The sequence below is a fragment of the Canis lupus genome, chromosome 20, assembly GCF_011100685.1.
Source record: "Canis lupus familiaris isolate Mischka breed German Shepherd chromosome 20, alternate assembly UU_Cfam_GSD_1.0, whole genome shotgun sequence".
In the NCBI taxonomy this organism is placed as follows: domain Eukaryota; kingdom Metazoa; phylum Chordata; class Mammalia; order Carnivora; family Canidae; genus Canis; species Canis lupus.
In genome coordinates, this window is record NC_049241.1 from 47,409,149 (window position 1) to 47,427,000 (window position 17,852).

The 17,852-nt window shown below is 43.1% G+C and overlaps 1 long non-coding RNA gene across 1 annotated transcript; it reads right to left on the reverse strand.

Moving 5' to 3' along the window:
* Positions 1 to 805: 805 nt before the first annotated feature.
* On the reverse strand, positions 806 to 17,662 carry LOC100684131. The gene is made up of 3 exons (XR_005375053.1): positions 17,392 to 17,662; positions 5,303 to 7,018; positions 806 to 928 (listed from the first exon to the last, which is right to left on the reverse strand). It is a non-coding gene; the product is annotated as an uncharacterized LOC100684131 (long non-coding RNA).
* Between the last annotated feature and the right edge of the window lie 190 nt (positions 17,663 to 17,852).

The following is a 17,852-nucleotide window of genomic DNA, read 5'->3' on the forward strand; positions in this document are numbered from 1 at the left end:
TAAGACCCACCATCAAGTCCATGAAGGCTGTTTTCTTTTCTTTTTTTTTTAATAATTTTGAAAATTTCTTTTTATTTTTTAATTTTTTTTAATTTTTTATTGGTGTTCAATTTACTAACATACAGAATAACCCCCAGTGCCCGTCACCCATTCACTCCCACTCCCCGCCCTCCTCCCCTTCTACCACCCCTAGTTCGTTTCCCAGAGTTAGCAGTCTTCATGAAGGCTGTTTTCTTGATTTTGTCTTTTTGTCCTGGACTTTGGAGGGGATGCCGTCTGCAGTGCGGGATGGTCACCAGCAGATGGCGCCACGAACCCCGCCAAGCCTTGGCGAGCGGCGCAGGGTAGGGTTGGCAGTGAGCAGGGATTGGCACCGGGTCCAGCATCGCTTGGCTTAGTCTCACCCAGAAACTTTTTTTCCACTTTTTTTTGGGGGGGCTGCTTCCTCCCTACCCTGCTGGGCTGGGACGGCTATGTAGCCATTTGGCATCACCTGCGGTCCTCGGGGAGCAGGAGACCCACAGTTCCCCTCTGCCGGGGAGCCCTGGTTTTCTTCTCCGTGGCCTTGAACCAGCCCTAGGCTGTCCTTTTTTTCTTCAGAGTCGCATCTTTTTAAAATTTATTTATTTATTTATTTATTTATTTATTTATTTATTTATCTTTAAAAAAGATTTTATTGGTGTTCAATTTGCCAACATACAAAATAACACCCAGTGCTCATTCCATCAAGTGCCCCCCTCAGTGCCCATCACCCAGCCACCCTAACCCCCCACCCACCTCCCCTTCCCCCACCTCTAGTTCGTTTCCCAGAGTTAGGAGTCTCTCATGTTCTGTCTCCCTTTCTGATATTTCCCACTCAGAGTCGCATCTTAAAGGTAGTTGTTTTCATGGTGATTCTCTAGCTCTCTTCCCTTTGGATCCTTTATTTCTTTGATGTATGATGGGGGAAGAAACGAAGGGGGGATTTAATAAATCATTGCGATAAAACTTATATAACATAAAATTTTGTCATTTTAACGATTAAGATTTTTCTTATTAATAAGTTTTATGCGTTCTTTGTATGTTTTGGTTGACAGTCCTTTATCAGATTTGTTTTTTAAAGTTTTCATTTAATTTCCAGTTAGTTAACATACAGTGTTATAGTAGTTTCAGGTGTACAATATACTGAGTTAATACTTCTGTACATCACCTGGTGCTCATCAGACAGGTGCACTCCTTAATCCCCGTCACCTCCTTAACCCATCCTACCACCCACCTCCCCTCTGGCAACCACCTGATTTGTTTTGTATAATTAAGAGTCTGTTTCTTATTTTTCTTCTTTGCTTGTTTGTTTTCCTTCTTAAATTCTGCATAAATGAAATTATATGCTATTTCCCTATTAATAACTCACTCATTTCACTTAGCTTTATACTCTCTGGTTCCATCCACGTCATTGCAAATGGTAAGATTTCATTCTTTTTTTTTTTTTTAATAAAATCTTAAAAAAAAAAAAAAAGATGCCTGGGTGGCTCAGCAGTTGAGTGTCTGCCTTTGGCTCAGGTCATGACCCTGAAGTCCTGGGATCAAGTCCCATGTTGGGCTCCCTGCATGGAGCCTGCTTCTCCGTCTGCCTGTTGTCTCTGCCTCTCTCTCTGTATCTCTCATGAATAAATAAAATCATAAAAAAGATTTAATTCCTTTTTATGGCTGAGTAATATTGCATTGCATATTTGTGTATATATATATAAATGCATATTTGTGTGTATATATATATACCACCTCTTCTTTATCCATTCATCAATTGATGGACACTTGGGCTGCTTCCATAGTAACAGGTATGTCCTTTGTAAATATTTTCTTTTAGTCTGTGGCTTGTCTTCTCATTCTCTTGACACTTAATTTTTCCCAAATATTTATCACTCACTAAGATGATCTTATTGTTTATTGTTTTTCTCCTTCCACTACAATGTAAGGTCTACAGAAAACCTTTCTATTTTCTTCTTCTCTGCTGTACTTGCAGTGCATAGTATCGTGCCTGGTATTTTGGATGCACCTGAAAAATATTTGTTGAGTGAATGAATAACTCATAACACTTTTAGTTTGTTTTATTCTTAGTGAAAATGGCATTAAGCTGATTTAAACTCTTCCATTTTTTAAAAAAGGTTTTATTTATTTATTTGAGAAAGAGTGTGAGGGTATGAGAAGCACAAGTGATGGGGAAGAGCAGAGGGAGAGGGAGGAGACTCTTCGCTGAGCATGGAGCTGCATGTGGGGCTCAATCCCAGGACTCTGAGATCATGACCTGAGTGGAGGGTAGATGTTTAACCGACTGAACCACCCATGCACCCCTTTTCCATTTTTTAAAAAAGATTTTTTTATTTATTCATGAGAGAGAGAGAGAGAGAGAGGCAGAGACACAGGCAGGGGGAGATGCATGTTCCACGCAGGGAGCCTGACGTGGGACTCAATATCCCAGGTCTCCAGGATCACACCCTGGACCAAAGGCAGCGCTAAACTGCCGGTCACCGTGGCTGCCCCCCTTTTCCATTTTTTTGACTGACTTTCACATTATCGCTATTTTAATCTTCAAAACTAATAATAGTCAGAATTGCTTTTTTCTGTTTTTTTTTTTTTAGAAATTTTTTATTGGTGTTCAATTTGCCAACATATAGAATAACACCCAGTGCTCATCCCATCAAGTGCCCCCCTCAGTGCCCATCACCCAGTCACCCCCGACCACCTCCCCTTCCACCCCCCCCCCCCCCCCCCGCTCATTTCCCAGAGTTAGGAGTCTCTCAGGTTCTGTCTCCCTAATAGTCACAATTGAGTGAAAAACAAATTTCCACTATTGAACCATTTTAAAAGAATGAAATTCCCTGGCATTAATTATGTTCACAATTTTGTGCAACTGTCACTACTATTTTCGAAAAATTTTTTCCATTATTCTAACCTGAAACTCTGTACCCTTTAGCCAATGACTCTCCAGACCCCAAACTCCCAGTCTCTGGTAACCTCAAATCTACTTTGTCTCTATGAATTTGCCTATTCTAGATATTTCATTTAAGTATAATCATATAATATTTGTACTTTTGTGTCTGGCTTATTCATTTAGCACAATGTTCTAAAGATTTTTAAAATTTATTTTAGAGGAGGGAGCGGCAGAGGAAGAAGAAGAGGAAGAGGAAGAGAGAGAACCCCAAGTAAACTCCCTCTGAGCGAGGAGCCTAAGGTGGGGCTCTGTCCCACAACCCTGAGATCATAACCCCAGCCAAAATCAAGAGTTGGGTGCTTAACTGATTGAGACACTCAAGTGCCCCTCATTGAGCATAATGTGTTTTTAAATACTTTATTCATTTATTTGAGAGAGAGAAAGAGAGAACAGAGTTGGGGGAGAGGCGCAGAGAGAGAGGGAGAAGCAGACTCCCCACTGAGTAGGGAGCCCAATGTGGGGCTGGATCCCAGGACCCTGGGATCATGACCTGAACTGAAGGCACAGGCTTAACCATTGGAGTTACCCAGGCACCCCTAGCATAATGTTTTGGAGATCCTTCCATATTGTAGCATATGCCAGAACATACAGTGTGTTCATTCCTTTCCATGGCTGAATAATGTTGTACTGTATGGATGGATCATCCTTTGTTCATCTATTCATTTGTTAATGGATATTTGGTTTGTTTCTATCTTTCAGCTATTGTGAACGGTGCTGCTATGAACATTCTTGTATAAATATCTTGTTTGAGTCCTTGTTTTCAATCCCTTTGGGTATGCATCTAGAACTGGAATTGCTAGATCATAAGGTAATTCTATGTGAGACTTCTGGAGGAATTACCAAATTGTTTTCCATTGAGGCTGCATCCATTTGACATCCCCACCTGCAGAGAACAAGGGTTCCAGTTTCTTTTCATTCCTGCCGAAACTTATTTTCCATTTTTATTTTTCTATTTTTTTAATTTTCTATTTTTAAACATTATAGCCATCCTTAGAAGTGAAATAGTAGTAGTTCACTTTTGTCTGACTAAACACTGATGATGGATTGAAATCATCACAAGCATCCTGTCTGACCACTGAGGAATGAAATAAGAAAGCAGTGATGAAAGGAAAACTAGGCACTTCCCAAATATTTAGAAATTAAGCAATACACTCTTAAACAATGGGGTCAAAGAAGAAATTACAAGTTAGATTGGAAAATAGTTTGAGATGAACATGAAAACATACCCAAACTTATGAGATATAGCAAAAGCAGTGCTTAGAGGAAAATTCATAGCTATAGGTGCTTCCATTAAAAAGGAAGAAAAAGGGATCCCTGGGTGACGCAGCGGTCTGGCGCCTGCCTTTGGCCCAGGGCGCGATCCTGGAGACCCAGGATCGAATCCCATGTCGGGCTCCCGGTGCATGGAGCCTGCTTCTCCCTCTGCCTGTGTCTCTGCCTCTCTCTTTCTCTCTCTGTATGACTATCATAGATTTAAAAAAAAAAAATCAAAAAGGAAGAAAAAGGGCAGCCCGGGTGGCTTGGTGGTTGAATGTCTGCCTTCAGGCCAGGGCCTGATCCTGGAGACCAGGATTGAGTCCTGTGCCGGGCTCCCTGCATGGAGCCTGATTTTCTCTCTGCCTGTGTCTCTGCCTCTCTCTCTGTCTCTCATGAATAAATAAATTAAAAAAATATTTTTTTAAAAAGGAAGAAAAATGCATAATCAACAGCCTGACTATATACCTCAAGGAACTAGAAACAAAAAAACAAGGTAAATTCTGAGGATGGGCTTTCCACCATGAGAGTCTCCAGAAAAATATGGGCTGTGCATAATATGCTATATCTTCCATTTACCAGAGCAAGTCTACCCTTTGCACTCATCTCTGTCTCAGGAGATCAACTGGTATGGATCACATTGATGGGTTCTCTGCTCTCCGGCTTCTGGTTGGGTTTGGCCAATGGGAGGTACTGTCAGGAGATGGAGGGCAGGAGGAAAGAAAGGCCAAAGTATTTCTCTCCCCAATCTCTCTCTACATGTGCCCATGGGTGGCTGCTTTTTTATTCAGAGGCTACATGCATTCCACACAACCACTCTTTCTGGGTGGCAATAACCACTCTCCCCTTTGTGCCTTCAGGCATGCAGGTGCTAACAGCTCTCCAGTGCTGCTAGCTCTGGGGTGCTGCTCCAGCCCCTAACTGCTCACACCTTTACAAACAGCCCCTTTTAAAAACTACCCCTGTAGTACCCAGCAAGAGTGCATCACCCATTTCTTAGTGTATCCTACTGATACACTTACAGGTGGAATCCGTTAAAAAAGAAGAAAACACCTTAGGAAACTTCCCATATCTACATACCTCTGATTGCCCTGGGGAAACCAAGCCACCATCTTCAACAACCCTGACTTCTCACGTAGACCTCTGTGGCTTGCCTCTGAGATGCCTCTCCTTGCTCCTCTGTTTTCTTACTCTGCTATTCATTCTGTGTATTTAAACTTGTACATGATTATATGACTCTTTGAGAGATAAGATTCTAAAAATGCCAAACAGATATGTTTACTGAAATCCTCGGCATTCCCCTGGAGGGATTTTGCCATTGTGGTTCCACAGAAAAAAGGCGGTGATGCTGGGACACCTGGGTGGCTCAGTGGTTGAGCATCTGCCTTCATCTCAGGGTGTGATCCTAGGGTCCCAGGATCGAGTCCCATGTCGGGCTCCCTGCATGGAGCCTGCTTCTCCCTCTGCCTGCATCTCTGCCTCTCTCTGTGTCTCATGAATAAATAAATAAATAAATAAATAAATAAATAAATAAATCTTTAAAAAGAGGGTGATGCCTACTTCAGAAAGGTATTGTAGGGAGAATGCCTTTCCAGGACCAGGAGAAGAGAAGGAGAGAAGTTGGGGGAAACAAATGGCCAAGCACCGGAGTCTGGAAATCCAGAAGAAGGTACAGTATGGCAGGTAGCTTTGAAGATTTTCCCCAATGATCCTATCTCTAGTACTTATAACCTCACATAATTGCCTCCCCTTGAGTAACTTGTTCTAACCAGCAAAATATGAAAATATTGAGGGGATGTCACTTCCATGGTCAGGTTACTAAGGCTTTGACTTCTATCTTACTATCAGACTCTTTCCCTTATTGGTTTTGATGGAGCAAATTGCATGCAAGAGTTAGAGAAGCCCACTGAGAGTAGCCTCCAGACAACAGTGAGGTCCTGAGGCCCTGAGTTCAACAGTTCTTGAAGAGCCCAATCCAGTGTGAGACCAAATAAGTGAGTGAGGAAAAGTATCCTTCCCCACCTGAGTCTTCAGATGAGATCTCAGTCCTGGCCAACATTCTTATCACAGCCTGTGAAAGGCTGTGTTACAGAGGTCCCTGCTAACCCTTGCTCAGATTCCTTTTTTTTTTTTTTTTAACTGGTGAAGGACAAGAATCTCAAGGATGTGAAACTAAGAGAGATGCCAATCTGGACACTGATGTGGAATTTCACCCCTAAGAGCACTGCTGGAGCATTTCATGTCCCCCCGTCCCCCCATTAATAAACAGGGGACATTGCTGGGATTTGTATGGTGCTGGCAGCTTATGCGCTTTTCAACTACTGTTGTCACAAGGAACTCAAACATGAGCAGCTACACAAGTACCACCGAGGAGGGCCCAGTGTGGAAGTACATTTGGCATTCCTGACCATAATCTTTGTCTGGCACCCTTGAATTCTTTCATACTGTAATTCAGAATTAACATCCAATAAAAGATCCTTGGGGAGGCAGGAAAAGAAACAGTTATGCTATGAGAGGCAGTCAATATTAGCAAGAGAAGGATTTGTTTGTCTTGCAGATGTCTTGGTACTGAAAGATCTGAAGTCACCTCCCTAGACAAGCAGAACCAGAAGGACTGGTACCACTGTACTCAGCATCATATAATACGCACACACCCCTCCTTCTCATATATCCAGCACCCCTGCCTGGGGATGTAGTCTAACAAGTCATCTGTTTGCTGCATAGTATTTGAAGTAGTGTTTGAAGTCTGTCCTTCACACCCTGCAGTGGCTTCTTGCATTCTGGTGACCTATAAACCTAAGATAAAAAACAATCTCAATGAGAAATAAATGTTAAAACCACAGTGAACAATAACAACAAAACAAACAATAAACCTCAGGAGAAGCAGAAGCATGGGAAACACACAGGTCACTGAACTTAGCAACTTAAAATTTGTGTTAGGCAGCACTGGTGAAGACTCCTCCCCTTGCTTTTAACCAGTTCTTTGTCCCTTGTCTTCTGTGGTTCTGGGCTCTGCCCTCTGTGAGGCTCCTCACTGTCCCCTGTCCCTCATCACTACTTCTGAAGCTTTCTTGGTGCATTCCTTGCTGCTCTCTCTCCCTCTCTCTCTCTCTCTGGCTCTCATGAATAAATAAAATCTTTTTAAAAATGTTTCATCCATCTGAGATAGTTTTTTTTTTTTTTTTTAATTTTATTTATTTATGATAGTCACATAGAGAGAGAGAGAGAGGCAGAGACACAGACAGAGGGAGAAGCAGGCTCCATGCACCGGGAGCCCGACGTGGGATTCGATCCCGGGTCTCCAGGATCGCGCCCTGGGCCAAAGGCAGGCGCCAAACCGCTGCGCCACCCAGGGATCCCTGAGATAGTTTTTTTTTAAAGATTTTATTTATTTATTTATTCATGAGAGACACACACACAGAGGCAGAGACATAGGCAGAGGGAGAAGCAGGCTCCATGCAGGGAGCCCAATGTGGGACTTGATCCCATCCGGGATCACGCCCTGAGCCAAAGGCAGATGCTCAACCGCTGAGCTACCCAGGTGCCCCTGAGATGGTTTTTAAAAATTATTTATTTAAGAGAGAGCGAGCACTAGCACACACAGGCAACACAGGGGAGAAGGGACAGAGGAAGAGGGGGGAGAGGGAGAGAGAATCTTAAAGCAGACTCCTTGTTGAGGGTGGAGCCTGACAAAGGGCTTGATCCCAGGACTCTGAGACCATGGATCCAGTAGAAACCATGAATTGGACTCTCAACTGACTGAGCCACCCAGGCACCCCCATCTGACATGGTCTTTTTTTAAAAAAATTTTTAAAATTGGAGTTGAATTTGCCAACATATAGCATAACACCCAGTGCTCATCCCGCGAAGTGCCCCCCTCAGTGCCCATCACCCAGTCACCCCAACTCCCTGCCCACCTCCCTTTCCACTACCCCTGACATGGTCTTTTTTTTTTTTTTCCTGACATGGTCTTAAACCTGAATGCTGCCTTCATTTACTTCCCTGCCTTGGACCTTGGCATTTTCTTGAGGCTGCTGAGAAAGGGCCAGTCTCTTGCTATCACTGACTTCTCCGGGTGACTTTGTATCACTGCTTCCCTGTGAGGCTCCGAATTACCAGACTCAGTCTATTTAAATTATAACTGCATGGAGAGACACTACTTTAATAGTACCATAGTCCCTTCCATCTTGGCTTGCCTCAGTACCTCTGTCTTTTTCTTAACAGTGGCAAGAAGTAGGAAACACGCACAAAAAGTCTGGCTTCTCTAACCATTCCTAGAGGGCTATAGACTCAACAGGCATACAGGCTGTCATGCAAGACATCACAGTTTACCCAATGGTTTACTATAACTTAACATGTATCACCAACTTTCCACCTTGTATCTGTGTCCTCATGACCTACTACCTGTTTGTTAAGGTAATGCCTCATAGTTTGGGTTTTTTATTATAGCAGAATGCCATTTCTGGCATTAACTCTCTTTTAAAAAATATTTATTTATTTATTTATTTGGGGTGGAGAGGGACAAGAGGAGAGGAGAGAGAAGATAAAGTAGAATCTGTGCTGAGTGCAGAGAGCCTGATGTGGAGCTCGATCTCAGGACCCTGAGATCATGACCTGAGCCAAAAGCAAGAGTTGAATGCTTAACTGACTGCAACATCCAGGTGTCCCTAGCATTAATTCTTATATTAGTTATTGTACAGTGTGAGCTGCTATAACAAAAAGGCTCCAAAACACAGTAGCTGAAACTGGATATAGCAGTCTAGAGGTGGTGGTTGGTTTGGGGCTGGTAAAGTAGTTCTGTTTTCCTTATAAACCATGTCTTTAATCCTTGAGTCCTAAGTAACTTCTTTACCTCCAACCATTGTTTCTACATCCCAGGGTATAGGAAAGGGTATGAGGCTCAAAGGAGCACATGCCTTTTCCTCTTAAGGGCACGGTGTGGATGTGGTAGTCATCACATCTGTTCATGTCCCATTGGCTGGAACTATGACCCCACAGCAGGCAGCAAGGGTGTTTGGACACATGCTTTTTAGGTGGATTACCAGGTTCCAGGCCACATCTTTGGAGTCCTATTTTTTTATTACTTTTTTTTTTTTTTAAGGTAAGCTCTACATCCAACATGGGACTTGAATTCACAACCCTGAGATGAAGTCACATGCTCTACTGACTGAGCCAGTCTGGTGTCCCTGAGGAGTTCTATTTTTAAAGGAGGAAGGTGAGAATAATTTCTGGTGGACAAATAGCAACACATTACTTGTATCCTCCCATGAATCAAGATTACTATTTCCATTTTATTGTTGAGGAACACTGGAGCTCAGAGAGTTTAAAAAACTTGCCCTGTATCACACAGCTACCGAAGAGCCAAGCCAGGATCCAGCCCTAAGTGGTGTGTGCTCTTAGCAGCCTTCACCAGTTCACTGGGAGACGGGACCCTGTGGAACCGAGAGATTACACATAACCCCAAAGAAATGTGGGATGAGGAGAGAAAGCGAGAGTAGAGCAAAGACATTCCCAGATTTCCATCTCAGATGATTTGATGGGTGATTCAAGAGAATAATAAAATTTGGACAAATTGCTAGATATTGTGTGTTCATGATTATTTACTCTTAAAACTTCCCTTCTGGGAATGGAAAGTTCTTTTATTCCCTCCAGCCTCTGGGTATGATGAAAGAAGAGACACATTTGGGTGGGGTGCATTTTCAATAATAATTGCCTTCCATTTTCTAATACATAAGATATAATATGCATGTCTAACAAAGCCTACTACATCAGTGAGAGTATTCCATAGTATGGTTGTAGTATAGTCTAGCCCTTTACCTAGTGGGGGACATTTTGTTATGTCTTGCTTTTTGAGTTTTTGACTATTACAAATAAAGCTGACCTTAGGATGCTTGATTTCAGTTTCAATTTTTCTTTTTCAATTTGTATTTTAAAGGTCGCACATTAAAATTTTTGTATGATGCTTCCATTTTTCTTTTAGATTTGGGAACCGGATGACTCATAAATTACTAAAATGTACTAAAAACTTAGCACAGATATGCCTCATTTGGTTGCATGTAGCTTTCCTCTCTTCCCTCTCCTGTGCTGTGCAGATACAGTGATTTTTACAAATTGAAGGTGTGTGGCAATCCTGTGTCAAGCAAGTCTACTGGCACCAGTTTTTTTTTTAAGATTTTATTTATTTATTCATGAGAGACACACACACACAGAGGCAGAGACACAAGCAGAGGGAGAAGCAGGCTCCATGCAGGGAGCCCAACGTGGGTCTTGATCCCGGGTCTCCAGGATCACACCCTGGGCTGCAGGCAGTGCTAAACCGCTGCGCCACCAGGGCTGCCCTGGCACCAGTTTTCCAGCAGCATTTGCTCACTTCACATTTCTGTGTCACCTTTTGGTAGTTCTGGCAGTATTTAAAACTTTTTCATTATATTTGTGATCTGTGGTCTGTGGTCTTTGATGCTACTACTGTAATTGTTTTGGGGTGCCACAAACTGCGCCTGTATAAGTAGGTGAACTTAAGCAATAAATGTGTGTGTTCTCATGGCTCCACTGGCCACTGGTCCCCTATCTCTCTCCTCTCCTCAGGCCACTCTCTTCCTTGTGACACAACAATATTGAAATTAGGGCAATTAATAACCCTACAATAACCTCTAAGTATTCAACTGAAAGAAGAGTCATACATCTCTCATTTCAAATAAAAAGCTGGGGATGATCAAGCTTAGTGAGGAAGGCAGGCTTCAGGTAGAGAGAGGCTGGAGGTGAAGTCTCCTGTAACAGTCAGTCAACTTGTGGTTGCAAAGGAAATTAAAGTGCTATTCCAGTGAACAGACATGAGTGATAAGAAAGCAAAACCGCCTTATTGCTGATGTGGACTTAGTTTGAGTGGTCTGGATAGAAGATCAAACTACCACAACGTTTCTTTAAGCCAAAGTCTAATCCAGAGCAAAGCTCTAACTCTCTTCAATTCTGTGAAGGGTCACAGGTGGGGAAGCTGCAGAAGAAAAGTTGGCGACTAGTGAAGGTTGGCTCATGAGGTTTAAGGAAAGAAGCCAACTTCATAACCTAAAAGTGCAACATGAAGCAGAAGGTGCTGTTGTAGAAGCCACGGCAACAGATCCAGAAGATGTAGCTGGGATAATTGATAAAGGTGGCTACATCAAACAATAGATTTTCAATGTAGACCAAATATCTTCTATTGGAAGAAGATGCAGTCCAGGACTTTCATAGCTAGAGAGGAGAAGTCAATGCCTGGCTTCAAAGCTTCAAAGGACAGGCTGGCTCTCCTGTTAGGTGCTAACGCAGCTGGTGACCTGAAGTTGAAGCCAATGCTTATTTAACATTCCAAAAGTCCTAGGGCCTTTAAGAATTATGCTAAATCTACTATTTGTGCTTTAGAAATGGAACAACAAAGCCTAGATGACAGCACATCTGTTTATAGCATGGCTTACTAAATATTTTAAGTCCACTGTTTGAGACCTATTGCTTAAAAGGAAAGAAGGGAAGGAAAGAAGGAAGGAAGGAAGGAAGGAAGGAAGGAAGGAAGGAAGGAAGGAAGGAAGGAAGGAAGGAAGGAAGAAAGAAAGGAGAGAAAGACTCCTTTCAAAATATTACTGCTTGTTGACAATGCACATGGTTACCCAAGAGCTCTGATGGTGACACGAAATGAGATTAATGTTCTCATTCCTGCTGACACAACATCCATTCTGCAGCCCATGGACCAAGGAGTAATTTTGACTCTCAAGCTTATTCTTTAAGAAATACATTTTGTAAAAAAAAAAAGAAAAAAAAAAAAGAAATACATTTTGTAAGGCTATAGCCACCATAGATAGTGATTCCCCTGATGGATCTGGGTAAAGTAAATTGAAAACCTTCTGGAAAGGACTCAGCATCTAGATGCCATTAAGAATACCCGTGACTCAGGGAAAGAGGTCAAAATGTCAACATGAACAGGAATCTGAAGAAGTGGATTCCAACCCTCATGGATGACTTTGAGAGTTTCAAGACCTCTGTGGAGGGAGTAACCACAGGTGTGAGAGAAACAGCAAGAGAGCTAGAATCAGAAGTGGAGCACGAGGATGGGACTGGATTGCTCCAGTCTCATGCTAAAACTTGAATGGATGAGGAGTTGCTTCTTATGGAGGAGTAAACAGTGTGGTTTCTTGAGATGGAATCTACTCCTGGTGAAGATGCTGTGAAGATCATTGAAATGACCACAAGGGATTTAGAGTATCACATAAACTAAGTTGATAAAGCAGCAGTAGGGTTTGAGAGGACTTAGTCTAATTTTGAAAGAAGTCCTGCTGTGGGTAAAATACCATCACACAGCATCTCATGCTATAGAGATATCATTTGTGAAAGGAAGAGCCAATCAATGTGGCAAACTTCATTACTGTCTTATTTTATGAAATGGCCATGGCCACCCCAGCCGTCAGCTGCCACCACCCTGTTTGGTCAGCAGGTATGAGCATGGAGGCAGGACATTCCATCAGCAAAAAGAGTATGATTTGGTGAAAGCTCAGATGATGGTTAGCATTTATTTTTAGCAATAAAGTATTTAAAAATTATGTACACTGTTATTTCAAACACAATGCCATCAGACTACAGTATAGTGTAAACATCACTTTTATATGCATTGAGAAACCAAAAAAATGCCTTTGACTAGCTTTATTGTGGTGGTCTGGAATCGAATCTGGAATATGTCTGAGGCGTGCCTGTTTTTATGGTTTCTGTGGACTTTTTATTTTTTCCAGTGTTGAGGACTGAGACTGGCTTTCATTTCTCTGCTTGGGTGGATGAAAGTGTGGGTTCTCCCCTCCTTATTAGGGATTTAGTGCAGGCGTGGGGCCAGGTATGACTCACACCTCCTGAGGATGGTTGGAGGGCCTGGTGGTGTTGCTTCTGGCTCAATCAGATGGAAGCAAGGCTTGGAGTATTCCATCACTTTAGAAGGAGCTCTGGGCACCTTGTGCTCCTTCTCAAAGGCTGTATAGGCATTTATAAACACTGGGGTGTTCCCTGGGGTGCCTGGGTGGCTTAGTTGGTTAAGTGTCTGCCTTAGGCCCAGGTCATAATCCCAGGGTCCCAGAATTGAGCCCCACATTGGGCTCCCTGCTCAGTAAGGAGTCTACGTCTCCCTCTGCCCCTCATCCTGCTGGTGCTCTCTCACTCTTTCAAATAAAGAAAATCTTAAAAAAAAAAAAAAGAAAGAAACACTGTTCCCTGAACCAGAAGCTGGAGATCTGGGTGCCAGTTTACCTCTGAACCACTCATGGGGGCATTGGAAGGTCCCTCCCCTTCTCCATGTCTCAGAGATCACTACATGGAGGAATTGACACTGATATCTCTTCTCCCTGTGACATTTTCAGACCCTATACTGTTTCTGGAACTCATAAATATGAGGCTTGATGAGAATATGAAGGTCTAAAAAAAAAAAAAGAATATGAAGGTCTGGCAATGTCATTGTTTCCCAAAATGTGAAGCACATAACAGTAATGGTTCCTGCATATGGCATTAAAGAAAACTTTGCATTACCCAGGCAGAAATGCATTCCTTTTCCTAATTCTCTCTTCAAGGAAAATATTCAATTTGATGCTAGTGGATCTTTTATTTATTTTTTACATTAAAAATTTTGAGTATGACATGCAATATTAGTTCAGGTGTACAACATTGTGATTCCACATTTCTATACCTTATGCTATCCACACTGCATATGTAGCTACCGTCTATCATTGTACAACAATATTACAATATCACTGACTGTATTCCCAATACCGTACCCTTTATTTCTGTGGTTTATTCATTCTGTAGCTGGAAGCATGTACCTTCACCCATTTTGCCCATTTTCGTATCCCCCTTCTCTCTAGCAACTATTGGTTTGCTTATAGTTCTGATTCTGCTTTCTGTTTGTTTCTTCATTTTTGTTTGTTTTTCAGATTTCACCTATAAGTGAAATCAGATGGTATTTGTCTTAGTCTTATTTCTGCTAGTGTATCTTTAAAAATTATTTACATTATGTATGTATAATATCTATATACACACATGTATGAAATTATATGTATAATTTATTTATATTTTAAAAATATTTATTTCTTTTTAGAGAAAGAGAGAGTGGGAAGGGACAGAAAGAGTAGGAGAGAATCTCCAGTAGATTCTGGCTGAGTGAGGAGCCAAACACGGGATCCCACGACCCCGAGATCACAACCAGAGCTGAAACCAAGAGTCGGATGCTCGACTAACTGAGCCACCCAGGGGCCCTAAATTTAAAAATATCATACTTTAAAACAGATTTTGTTTTTTAGGTACATTTCAATGAATTTTAACACATCCTGTAATCCAGGTACAGAACATCACCCCAGAAAGTTCTCTTGTGCTACCCTCTTTATAGTAACATTCTTCCCTAATCCTCTCAGAAACCACTGATCTGTCCTCTCTTGGTTTTTCCAGAGTTCTAGTATGGTTTGTCATTTGGAAAATATTATATTAATGGAATCATATAGTATGTAACCTTTTGAGACTGGCTTTTGTCACTCAGCATAATTTGTGTGTGTGTGTGTGTGTGTGTGTGTGTGTGTAGCTTGTGGATAGAGACTACAACCCCTCCCCCACCACGGTTTTACTGAGGTACAACTAACATATAAGATTGTACTTTAAGGTACACAACCAATGGTTTGATACACATATATTGCAAAATGATGACTACAATAAGTTAACATCCATCACCTCACATCATTATGATTCTTTTCTTGTGATGAGAACTCTTAAGACCTACTCTCTTAGCAGCTTTCAGATCTACAATACCCTATTATTAACTGTGGTTTCCAAGCTGTACATTATACCTCCAGGACTTATTTATCTTTTAATTGGATGTTTGTACGTTTTGACCACTTTACCCCCATTCCTTCCTCTCACCCAGGCTGCTGGCAACCACACACCTGTTCTTTGAGCATAATTATTTTTTTAAAATTTTTTATTTATTTATGATAGTTACACACACACACACAGAGAGAGAGAGAGAGAGGCAGAGACACAGGCAGAGGGAGAAGCAGGCTCCATGCCCCGGGAGCCCAACGTGGGACTCGATCCCGGGTCTCCAGGATCGCGCCCTGGGCCAAAGGCAGGCGCTAAACCGCTGCGCCACCCAGGGATCCCCGAGCATAATTATTTTGAGATTCATCTAAGCTGTTGTGCATTTCAATTGTTTGTCCTTCAATTTTTTTTTAAATTTTTATTTATTTATGATAGTCACAGAGAGAGAGAGAGAGAGAGAGAGAGAAAGAGAGAGGCAGAGACATAGGCAGAGGGAGAAGCAGGCTCCATGCACCGGGAGCCTGACGTGGGATTCGATCCGGGGTCTCCAGGATCGCGCCCTGGGCCAAAGGCAGGCGCCAAACCGCTGCGCCACCCAGGGATCCCTGTCCTTCAATTTTTAAAAAAGATTTATTTATTTATGATAGAGAGAGAGAGAGAGAGAGAGAGAAGCAGAGACACAGGAGGAGGGAGAAGCAGGCTCCATGCTGGGAGCCCGACGCGGTACTCGATCCCAGGACTCCAGGATCACGCCCTGGGCCACAGGCAGGCGCTAAACCACTGAGCCACCCAGGGATCCCCGGCTTGTCCTTCTATTGCTGAGGAGTGTTCCATGATAGGGATGGACCACAGTTTGTTTAGCCATTCACCTATCGAGGGCATTAACCTTAAAGATAAAACCATCACGGGCAGCCCTGGTGGCGCAGCGGTTTAGCGCCGCCTGCGGCCCGGGGTGTGATCCTGGAGACCCGTGACCGAGTCCCACGTCGGGCATCCTGCGTGGAGCCTGCTTCTCCCTCTGCCTGTGTCTCTGCCCTCTCTCTCGCTCTCTCTGAATGAATAAATAAATCTTAAAAAAAAAAAAAACCCATCAGTTATTTAGCAACAAAAATGGTCTTATTCAGAAATAGCAGAAAATTACAATGCAGGATATTCAAGCTACAGCAAAACTATAGGCAAATCTGGAGAACAAAGGCAAAGTATGTTTTTTTATAGAGGAAAAGGGAGGTTTAGGAGGAGTTGTTATAAATGGAAAGTTCATTGGAGTAAACAGAGTTCTAAGAATAGTAGCTTTTCATTTGATGAACTGTCACAGTTTCTCATTAGCTTGGCTGTTGCTGGGGGAGGAGGAAAACCTTTCTTCCTCCTGCCAGAGCAGTACAATAGTATCCATTCTCAACACTTGCAAGGTCTGCAGTTGATGATGAATGGTAGGGCATGTAAGCTCCCCTCCTAGCCTCCCAACTCCCGTTTAAATGAGTTTTCCTTTTGCTGATTTTCACAAGGGACATTGGTTTTTCCAGTTTTTGGCTATTACAAATAAAACCCCTATGAATTACTGTGTACAGGTTTCGTGTGATGTAGGCTGTTCAAAATCTTCTTTGCTTTCCAGCTCACTTAGAATAAAATCCAGTGTTAAGTGTTAGGGTGTCTGGGTGGGCCCCAAATATTACACCCTGTGACAGGCATGGGGAAGCCATGTGGTTGACGCACAGTACCTGTTCTTGAGGTATGCCTGGTCTGGGGGCAGCATTGCTTGAGTTCACATGGTGCCTCTTTCACTTACAAGTTGTGTGACTTTGAGCAAGTACCTTAATCTCTCTGTGCTTAGGTTTCCTCATCTATATATGAGGATATTAATAATATAAACTACCTTACAGGGCCTGTTGTAAGCATTAAATGTGTTAATGTGAAGAGGGTAGGGAACAACCCCTCCTATGTAATAACTGCTTAATGAAAAGTAATGATCACTATTTCGTTTTTGGCTTTGGGAATTTAATTGGACCTAGAAGGCCTTTCTAGGAAGTTTGCATTTTATCCTGTTAATCATAGGCAAGGAGAGTCGGGTTGAGCTGTTAGATGAGAGACAGAAAGGAGAGGGACCTGTTTGGAGACTGTTGGCATACTCCTGAATAGCTCTCATAGGGTGGCGGGGAAGAGTCTATATGGAGTGGGTTCAAGAGGGAATAGCCGGGGGCTCACGGAGACAGCAAACAGATAACTCATTGGAGGAATTTTGCTAAAAAGAGTTGCAAACGTACAGTAATAGGTGGAAAATGTAGGGCAAACGGAGTTTTCTTTTCTTCTCTTAAATGGGTGAGCTGAAAAGTAAAATGATTCAACAGAAGATAAAAATTACCAACTGGGGGGAATCCTCAGAGGGAGATCTCAGAAGTCCACAAGGGATGCGAGCCACTGGTAAAATGGCACGATTCGTTGGGTCAGGTAGCAAGGCGCTCAGTTCCAAAATTACTTCCCCTTCGCTGATGGGGAGATCATTTTCCAGAGGCCGGACGGCTGGACCCAGAGCCCTCCGGCTTCTGCACGTCCACACCTCCGCACTCGGAATAGAGAAACCCCAAGGGTCGGCAAAGAAGGCGGGGCCAACGGCAGAGGCGGGCCTACGAGCGCGGGGCGGGGCTGGGGGCGGGGCCTCGGGAGGGCGAGGGGCGGGGCTTGTCGGGGACGTGGTCCCGGATGGCGGGTTCCGGGGAGCGGCCTGCGGCATGCGCGTCCGGCGGACGTTCAGGGGCGTTCGGCACCGCTGGTGTGAAAGCGGGCGGGCTCGGAAGGCCCGAAAACCACAGGCTGAAACATGAGGCCA